Consider the following 9,188-nt stretch of genomic DNA (forward strand, 5'->3'; position numbering starts at 1 on the left):
ACTTATTTTATGCTTACTAGAGTGATTTTCTCGAATTATTAAAACATTAACAGTACTTTTATACTCTCATGAGTAAGTTTTGTACTAGTGGTTCTTTGTTCCACTGTTAATATGATATTATTACGGTGTTATGCCACCAAGTCGTACATTTTTCTGAGAGTATTGCAGCGTCATTAGTACTGAAAAATTATTATTATTATTATTATTATTATTATTATTGTTATTATTATTATTACTACTACTACTACTACTACTACTAATAATAATAATAATAAAATAAAAATAAAAATAAAATTTATATAGCACCTTTCTCAAACCCAACTTCACTTTTTATTTAAAAAAATTAATGAATGAATAAATGAAACAATTTATACAACAACCACTGATATACACAGAGTTAATTTATTTAATTTTTTGTTTAAAACCCCTTACTTTATCACATAATTAACCAAAAATCCTACCAAAATCATTTTAGAACACGGAGAAACGTATCATTTACTGTTGGATAAAATTTGTTAGTTAATCTGTTTTTGACAGCAAGATTTTTTGATTTGAGAATTTTTTCCATTGTATAAACTTTTATTAGTTTGTCTTTTTGTTTGTACGCTTGCTTGTTTGTTGGTTTGTTTATTTTCTTTCTTTTTTTTATTTTTTTTATACAAGCTCTGGTATAACACTGTTTAATTATAACAAGATTCTGATTAGATTTTGAACTCAATCTTTTTCTTTTTTTTTTTTTTACAGAATGTTGAATTTTTCCTCCTGATTTTTTTTTTTTTTGTAAAATAGTTTGGTATGTTATTACAATAGTTAAAGTAAATATCATGACAAATTACTATGATTTTGCAATATATCCGAGGTTGAAGTGTATAAAAGAAGAAAGAAAACGTGTCTTCAGATGGTTTCAGGGCTGAGATGTGTTCCTAGCCTACATTTAGATTGTTGTGCTATTATACAGATTAATTCCAGATGACTTCCATTGCCCCATGAGCTATGCGTCTCTAAATGCCACTTGTGAAATAAAATGTAAATTTCACTGCTGGCATAAAACACATTTCAGCTGCTTTTCTAATTACCAGCTCATCTGCTTGCAGGATTCCGGCAGTGAAGTGTAAAAGCGCACTAGGGGGCACTGCAATAACTACTTAGCCCAAGACGATCTGCTCCTTTTGGCTGGATTGGTATGATTGATGGATTCAGCACAACTCATATATAAATTTTCTCAATTAAAAAGGTAAGCCAGGAGCAAACATTACACTCATATTGTTTGTCAGTGTATTTTCGTTACACTCGCCTGCCTATCTGAGGATGGTTTACTAATATTTTTCACGAGGTGGGGGAAGTATAAACGAATAACTGATGCAGAAAATCACAAGAATAGACTCACACATGGACATAGATTCAGGTCCAAAACGCCTACGCTGCCACATTCATCTCCTGGAGTTTAAAGCCACTTTTCAGGGACTGTGTGGGTGGCAGTCTTAGTTCACAACGTGCTCCTCTCCAAAGCCATGTTTAGGAGGCCCACCAAGTTCATTCGCACGTTCTTTTCTAGCCGCCTGTATGGAATTAATTCTTCCTAACTGCGGAAACTATACACGCTGCTAGATTTTTTTTTTTTTTTTTTTGAAAAATGTATAAGTCTTGAAAGATATTCAAATCCATTTTGCATCAAAAGGAATGAGCGATGCTCGCTCCTCATCTGAATGCTCTCTCTGGTGCAAAGCCTTCACTCTCCGTTACTTATGCATTTACGATGAGACAGGAGGCGCAACACAGTCATAGTAATGAGCAGAGGAGACATTTTACGCTGAAGCCGAAGCAGCATTTTAAGGCTTCTGATGGACTTGTGTGCAAATGAACATCCTGCACAACTGGGCCCAGTGCGCTGGAACTATATGAACAGGGCTTGTGTTTTGACAGTCTTATATCCCAGTGCTGTTGAATTCTTGATTCTGATTGAATTATTGATCAGATGCTCCACATAAATGTACACATGGTGAAGGTTTCTGTGAGGAGATGTTTATTTAGCATTTTTGGAAGGAGTCTCCAGTGCTTTGTAACAGTCAGAGCTAAAGTTGTAACTTCAGGTTTTCTGATGCAGGAAAGTCTTCAGGATGGAGGACTTGGCAGTTTCTGCTTTCTCTATAACGTTTTTTATTTTATTTTTATCTTATTAAGAGCAAGAGAGAGCGCGCGCGAGAGAGAGAGAGAGAGAATAAAGAGACGCTGGTGAGGAAACATCTGTGTCTTGCTGTTATATAAGATACTGTGAGTGGTAACAGGAACTAAATTGTTTCCTGGACGTTCCACGATATTACAGTGCTGTGGAAAAGTATTGCCCCATCCTGATTTATTCAGTTTTTGTGTATATCTCATACTAAATAGTTTTAGATCTTCAAACAAAATACAACATAAAACAATATTTTTATTGAAGCAAAAAAAAACAAACAAACAACAAATAAAAAACAATCACCAATCACCTGAAGACCAGACATTCTCATTTAGGATTTTCTGGTAGAGAGCAGAACTCACCTTTCCCTAAATTATTGCAAGTGGCCCAGGTCCTGAAGCAGCAAGGCATCCCCACACCATCACACTTCCACCACCAAGCTTGGCCGTAGGTATGATACATTGTCACGTCCCGAGACGTAAGGGATTTGAATACGGAATCTGGTGCAGGTAAAGTGTTTATTAAAGGAGGCAGAAAGGCAAATCCAAAACAGGCAAAACAGGCAGTGAGTCGGGCGATCGGCAAACAGGCCTATACAGGGCTAAGCAGGAATCGAAGTCGGTCACAGAAAACGGGGTCAAAACACAAAACAAATAACATGAACCTAGGACTGGGAACTGGGAGAGGAAAACACCAGTGTGGTCTAAGACAACTAATCTAAATTTAAACTAACGAAATCTTTCGAGGTACGTAACATTATCTAACTACTATTTAACTATAATACTCCGCGAGGTGTACAGGGAAGCGAGAGGTATTTATCATGAACATAATCAGCGTTAAGTGCTGACAGCTGGAAACAATGAAGACAAACCCTCGAACAACAAACAATGACAAAGCAGGGAGGAGACAGAACAGAAACAAAACAAACACACGTGTTCACAGTAAACAATGTCTCAGTTGTCAACATTCGAAGAGCGTGCGCTCGCAGGGAACACTCGCACACCTGGCCCGTGCACGCGCGCCCTCCGGTATTCCAAGCCCGCTGCAGGCTGCAGCTCTGACTAAAGGGGAGATTGTGACATACATCACATGTTTTTTTGGGGAAATTCTGTGCTTGTTTATGCCAGATGTAACGGGACCCCTGTCTTCCAAACAGTTCCACTTTCAACTCCTCAATCCACAGAACATTCTCCTAAAAGGTTTGAGGATCATCACAGTGTGTTTTGGCAAAATTCAGACAAGCCTTAATGTTGTTCTGGGTTAGCAGTGGTTTTCACCTCACCACTCTTCCATGGATACCATTTGTGCCCAGTGTCTTTCTGATAGTGGAGTCATAAACAGTGACCTTTACTGATGCAAGAGAGGCCTGTAGATCCTTTGATGTTGTCCTTGGCTCTTTTATGATTTCTTGGATGAGTCGTTGATGTGCTCTTGGAGGAATTTTGGAAGGTCAGCCACTTCTGGGAAGGTTCACAACTGTAGTTGTTTGGCGTCCCAGAGCCTTTGAAATAGCTTTATAACCCTTCCCATGCTGATGTATTTCAATCACCTTCTTCCTCATCATTTCTGGAATCACTTTCAGTTTTGGCATACGTAGTGTGTTACTGGGTAAGTCCTTTTAACCAACTTCATGCTGTTGAAAAAATTCTATTTAAGTGTCGATTTGATTGAACAGGGTTTGCAGTAATCAGGCCTGGTTGCGTCTAGTCCAGCTGAACCCCATTGTGAATGCAGCCTCATAGATTTGGGGAATTAGTAACTATGTGGGAAATACATTTTCACACAGGCCCAGATGGTATTGGATAACTTTTTTGCTTCAGTAAATAACATTATCATGTAAAAACTGTATTTTGTGTTTACTCAGGTTGCCTTCGTTTTATCTTTGATTTTGTTTTAACTTCTGAAACAATTTAGTGTGAGATATACACAAAAACAGAAGAAATCAGGATGGGGCAAATACTTTTACACAGCGCTGTAAATGTAACTATGAATGAATTAATCATATGATGTATCATTCCATCCATCCATTTTCCATGTCTATCAACAAAGCACGGGACACCCTTGATGGGATGCCAGCCCATCTTACGCCACAGTCACACACAGCCATTTTAACCCACTATGGACGATTTGGAAATACCGATCAGCCAACGTGCCAACAATTAAGCCACGTGTCCCCCTTGATGTGTCTTTCTTTATTAGAAGAACCCGAACATTTGACATTTTAGTAGATTGCTGGCGTATAAGAAGAATTAAACACCTCAGGGTGTGCTGTTATAGAAAAATAATGATGTTGTCTCACATCACCCCTTTGTTTATTATTTTCCGATGACCTGTTTCATTCCACTACAGATTGTTAACACAGCGCTACATTCTTCCGTATAAAACTGAGCTCTGTTTGACCTGTAATGAAATAGACTCGATGACAGTATTTGAATTAATAAAGCTCATTTTTAGCTAAGCTGAGCTTGCTGTGAACTATTGTCCGCTAGCGGAGATGGCAGGAGGAGAGTGGGAACGTTGAACATTCATACATTCTGTCATTTCTATTGAGGGTAAAAATGTCCCGAGGCCATCTTTTAAAGAAATGTATAATAACTTATTACTCTGCATATAGTATTTTAGTGTAGTGTTTTAAATTGGACACATTGGAGTACATCTTTCATTTTTTTTTTTTTGTACCTGAGGCACAGGAACTTAAGAACTACAGAAGGAGTTAAAACATCATCTCTGCATCCCCAGAACGTATTCCTGGCCATTAAAACTTACTTGCAAACTTGTGTGCTGCATTTGTAGGAAAAAGCATTGCAGCAAAGGCCACCGTAGCAGCGTGTGGTTAACGTATATGCACAGTGACAGGTTGAAGACGGTGGTGTCACTTCAGTCTGCTCTGATTGACTTCCTGCATGGTAAAGAGTGCTGATTCGTCAAATCCCGCTTGCCCGATTGCTTTAATGGTCTGCTCTTCCTCAGTCCCTGATTCTGAATCGCAAACGGCTCCCTTCTGCCTATATAAGTGCACTAGATAGGGTATGAAATAATGGCTTCTTCACTGGAGGCAGTGCACCTTATGTGCAATACAGAGCCATTTGGGATTCAGCCAGGGCTTTTTGGGGATACAGATTAGTGTGTAACAGAAAGTGACTGTCACTCGCCCCTACTTTTAGCACACTGAAGATTAAATTCAACAGAACTCTGTGATTTGATTTGGAGGGAAGAAAGGCATATGGCAGAGTGTTGCCTGGCACAGAGAGGTTACCTCCTAGCTGTTATATTTTTTCAAACATCAATTTATTGCATTTCTTTTCCGTGTCTGTCAGGCCAAGGCTTGGGATTATTCTTGTTGCTACTTTTTTCCTTAATAAGATGCTTTTCTACTTCTAGGAGATTTGAATTAAGTACAGTGTATAAAATATGTCTCCAAATATATAAGTTCTGGGCACATTAGAAGGGTGCAAAGGACAATATGGAAGTCAAAATGATTACATACAGTGAGGGAAAAATCCAGTTGAACAAGATTAATTGACAATATGTTTAGAAGAATGGGCCGAAATCACACCTGAACAGTGCGGCCCATTGATTTCTTCATACGGGAAGCGTCTTGAAGCGGTCATTACAAACAAAAGGCTTCTACATTATTACATAAATGTATTAAATACATTTCAATTAGCGTGTTCAGTACTTTTTTCCCGTGTCAACTTTATTTATATCTTTAATGTTGTGAATTCTTTATATTTGCGAATTTCTTGATTTAATTCTGATGTCTGGTGAAAATTTCTTGTGAATAACCTCATTGGAAATATATTTACTGAAAAAAATGTTGATGCATTCAATACTTATTTCCCCCCACTGTACCCATTTAAAAGGGTAACAGGATGAAATGAAGAAAATGGAAGTAAATTATCTACAAATTCAGTTTATGCCCAAAGGCATATTGCACTCAAAGCAGCTTTCCACAGCAAAAAGCAAAGCTAATATACTCCCACTTTTCAAGCCCTTGTATTTGGGTCTACAGTATGTAACCAACCAGGAGGCTGAGTAGAAAAACCTTGAGATTCTATTACCCAGGAACAGAGACAGGAATATAGAAAATAACAAGCCAGGTTTAAATGGAGGGCAGGAAGTCTCTCAGTTTCTCACGGCACAGATAGCTGGCCTGCTGCAGTCACCATTGATTGGCTGATAAAGCACAAATTGATCAGCGCACAGTCATTAGCATCCTATTAGCCATGACCTATACCTACCAAGACACAAAACGCTCCACCTCAAATGGATTAACAAGTACAACAATTCAACCTGAGACAGAAAATCTGTGAGCGCTCATCCGAAGCCAGAAATCGATTGAATTTGATCATTTACCCCCGGCGGACAAGCAACACACCTTCATATCGTGACCTTCATTTTTCATATTCAATATTTTTTTTTTTTCACTTTTGAATTTAGTTACAGTAAGGACTGAGGTCTTGTGCCTGGTGTCCTTTGTAGAAATGGTTTATACCGTATACGTTCTGCTAGCTCTTTCATCCCGTGTATTACACAAGCCAACGTTTACTCCCTCAGAACAATGAAATAAATTAAATTAAAACTCATTCTAAGCACTAACTTTTCCAAAATCACTAAATTCATTGTAAGTGATATAAGCAGCCGCTCATGGCTCCGGGCCACCAGGGGGCCCCATAAGAATGCAGGATTTAAAATAACAAACAGACATATGAAAAAACAACAAACATATGAAAATTATAATCAGGTGTTCAAGATTGGGTGCCAGGGAATAGAATCTGCTTTGGGAGTGCAGGTGGACCCTGTCTTATTTATCCATCCATCCATTTTCTGTACCACTTATTCGGGGGACACCCTGGACGCGGTGCCAGTCCCAGTCTTATTTATACCCCTCTCATATCTAGTGTCTGGGGTTCCCTTGAGGTGTTATTGAGGTGTGTGGTGTCATCATGCCAAGATCTAAAGAGTTCTGTAAGGCCTTCAGAAAAAAGGCTGTGGATGCCTATAAGTCTGGCAAAGGATTTAAAAAGATCTTCAAATGATTTGAAATGCATCACTCCACTGTAAGGAAAATCATCTACAATGGCACAGATTTCAAACAACTGCCAATTTGTCCAGGACTGGCCATCCCAGCAAATTCAGCCCAAGAGCTCCAGGAACCCTAAAATTTCATCACAGGATCTGCTAGTAAGTCTTTCAACTGTTGGTGTCAAAGTGCATGCTTCTACACTCAAAAAAAAAAATGTGACCAGCATGGGAGGCGTGCCAGGAAAAAGCCTTTGCTGTCTAAAAAGAATATTAGAGCAAGACTACAGTTTGCCAATGAGCATATAGGCAAAGACCAGACCTTCTGGAATGATGTGCTCTAGACAGATTAATCAAAGATAGAGTTGTAAAGGAGGCAATACTAGCTTCTGAGGCCAAGGGTGTACTTACTTTTTCAACAGAAGAATAACTATTGATCTATCTATTGAACTTTAGTTCACATCTATTGATATTTCTGTTGAATAAATGATTGAAAAAGCTAATTTTTCTTGTGTTTTTGTTCTTTTTAATATATATATATATATATATATATATATATATATATATATATATATATATATATATATATATATATATATATATATAAAATTGAATTCTGCAATCAACCACTTTATTTGTCTTCCATGATGTTCCAGATGTTCCAGACCTTTTGGTGTTGCTGAGCTCGACAGTGCATTCCTTCTTTGTAAGAATGTACCAGAGTGTTACTACAGATTCTGCTGTCTCTCTGCTAAGTCTGTTTTGTTTTTTCAGCCTAATGATGGCCTCCTTCCCTTGCATTGACACCTCTTTGGACCGCATAGTGAGACTTCCCACAAACAACTACCAAAAGCCAATACAATACTTGGAATCAACTCCAGACCTTTTACTGTATCTTCTTCATTTGTCAAATTGAAATAATGACAAAAAGTTCAGAGACAGCCCTGTTTGTACCTTTGTGCTTTCTACAACTTTATTCATTATTTCTAACACTTTATTCATGCTGATGTCTTGATGCTGTCACGTAATGGAGGTTCAGACAGATGCAATTGCAGTTAAGAGCTTTAATATCTAGAGGGCATGGCAAGAGACAAACAAAAGACAGGCAATGGTCAGGCGATCAGGCAAATGGGCTAAAGCAGGTAAGGCAGAAAGGATAGTAAACAAAGTCAAAAACCAGGCTAACAAACACTAGATTAAGGCTTGGACCATGACAGAGACAAGTCAACTGAGCGGAACACTTCGCAATAGCTGTGTGTGTGATAGTCTCTTAAGTAATGTGCTGTGATTGAGAACAGGTGTGTGTGTGTGTGTGTGTGATTAGTCCTCAGGAGAAGGTGCTGTGTCTTCGTGTACCATTGGGAGTTGTAGTTTTCGGCTGTGATTCTAGTTCGTGGTGCATTCTGGGAAATGGAGTTGCTGGTTTGCCCTGACACAACAGATGCATTGATATCTGTAGGGATGCTTAGAGCTTTTAAAAAGAAGAGGGGGAAAAGAAAAAAAAAAAAAGGGTGCATTGCACAATCAAAGGCTTGCACTCAATAATAATGCATAATATAATTATTGAAGCATTTGTTGCATCTTAATCATTTGCCATTTTCAGCACACTTTTTTTGTCACTACTATAAAACCTTCTAAAAGACTGATGACATCGTGGCAGCTTGACATGTTTGACCACGTAGCCTGATATTGTAGGTCAAAGCCCATGCGGCTTTCTTCAAAAATACTGTTCAAGGACGTTTTCTCCTTGTTTGTCCCACTTCTAATCTTGTTTGGCACTAGATAAATGATCTGCCTGTGCATTTCAACCTCTGGCTGACTTTTTTGTTTGGAAGATAATCTGGATTGTATTCTGTTGCTTCAACCAAATTAAGTCTTGATGGGTTGAAGACCTTGCTCACCCCATGTGTGCTTCTGTATGTGTCCTGAATTTTCTGTCTCCCATAGTGCTATAAACTGATTGTTGATATAACTCCTACACCTGGTAGCTACA

The sequence above is a fragment of the Ictalurus punctatus genome, chromosome 5 (assembly GCF_001660625.3).
Source record: "Ictalurus punctatus breed USDA103 chromosome 5, Coco_2.0, whole genome shotgun sequence".
Classification (NCBI taxonomy): Eukaryota; Metazoa; Chordata; class Actinopteri; order Siluriformes; family Ictaluridae; genus Ictalurus; species Ictalurus punctatus.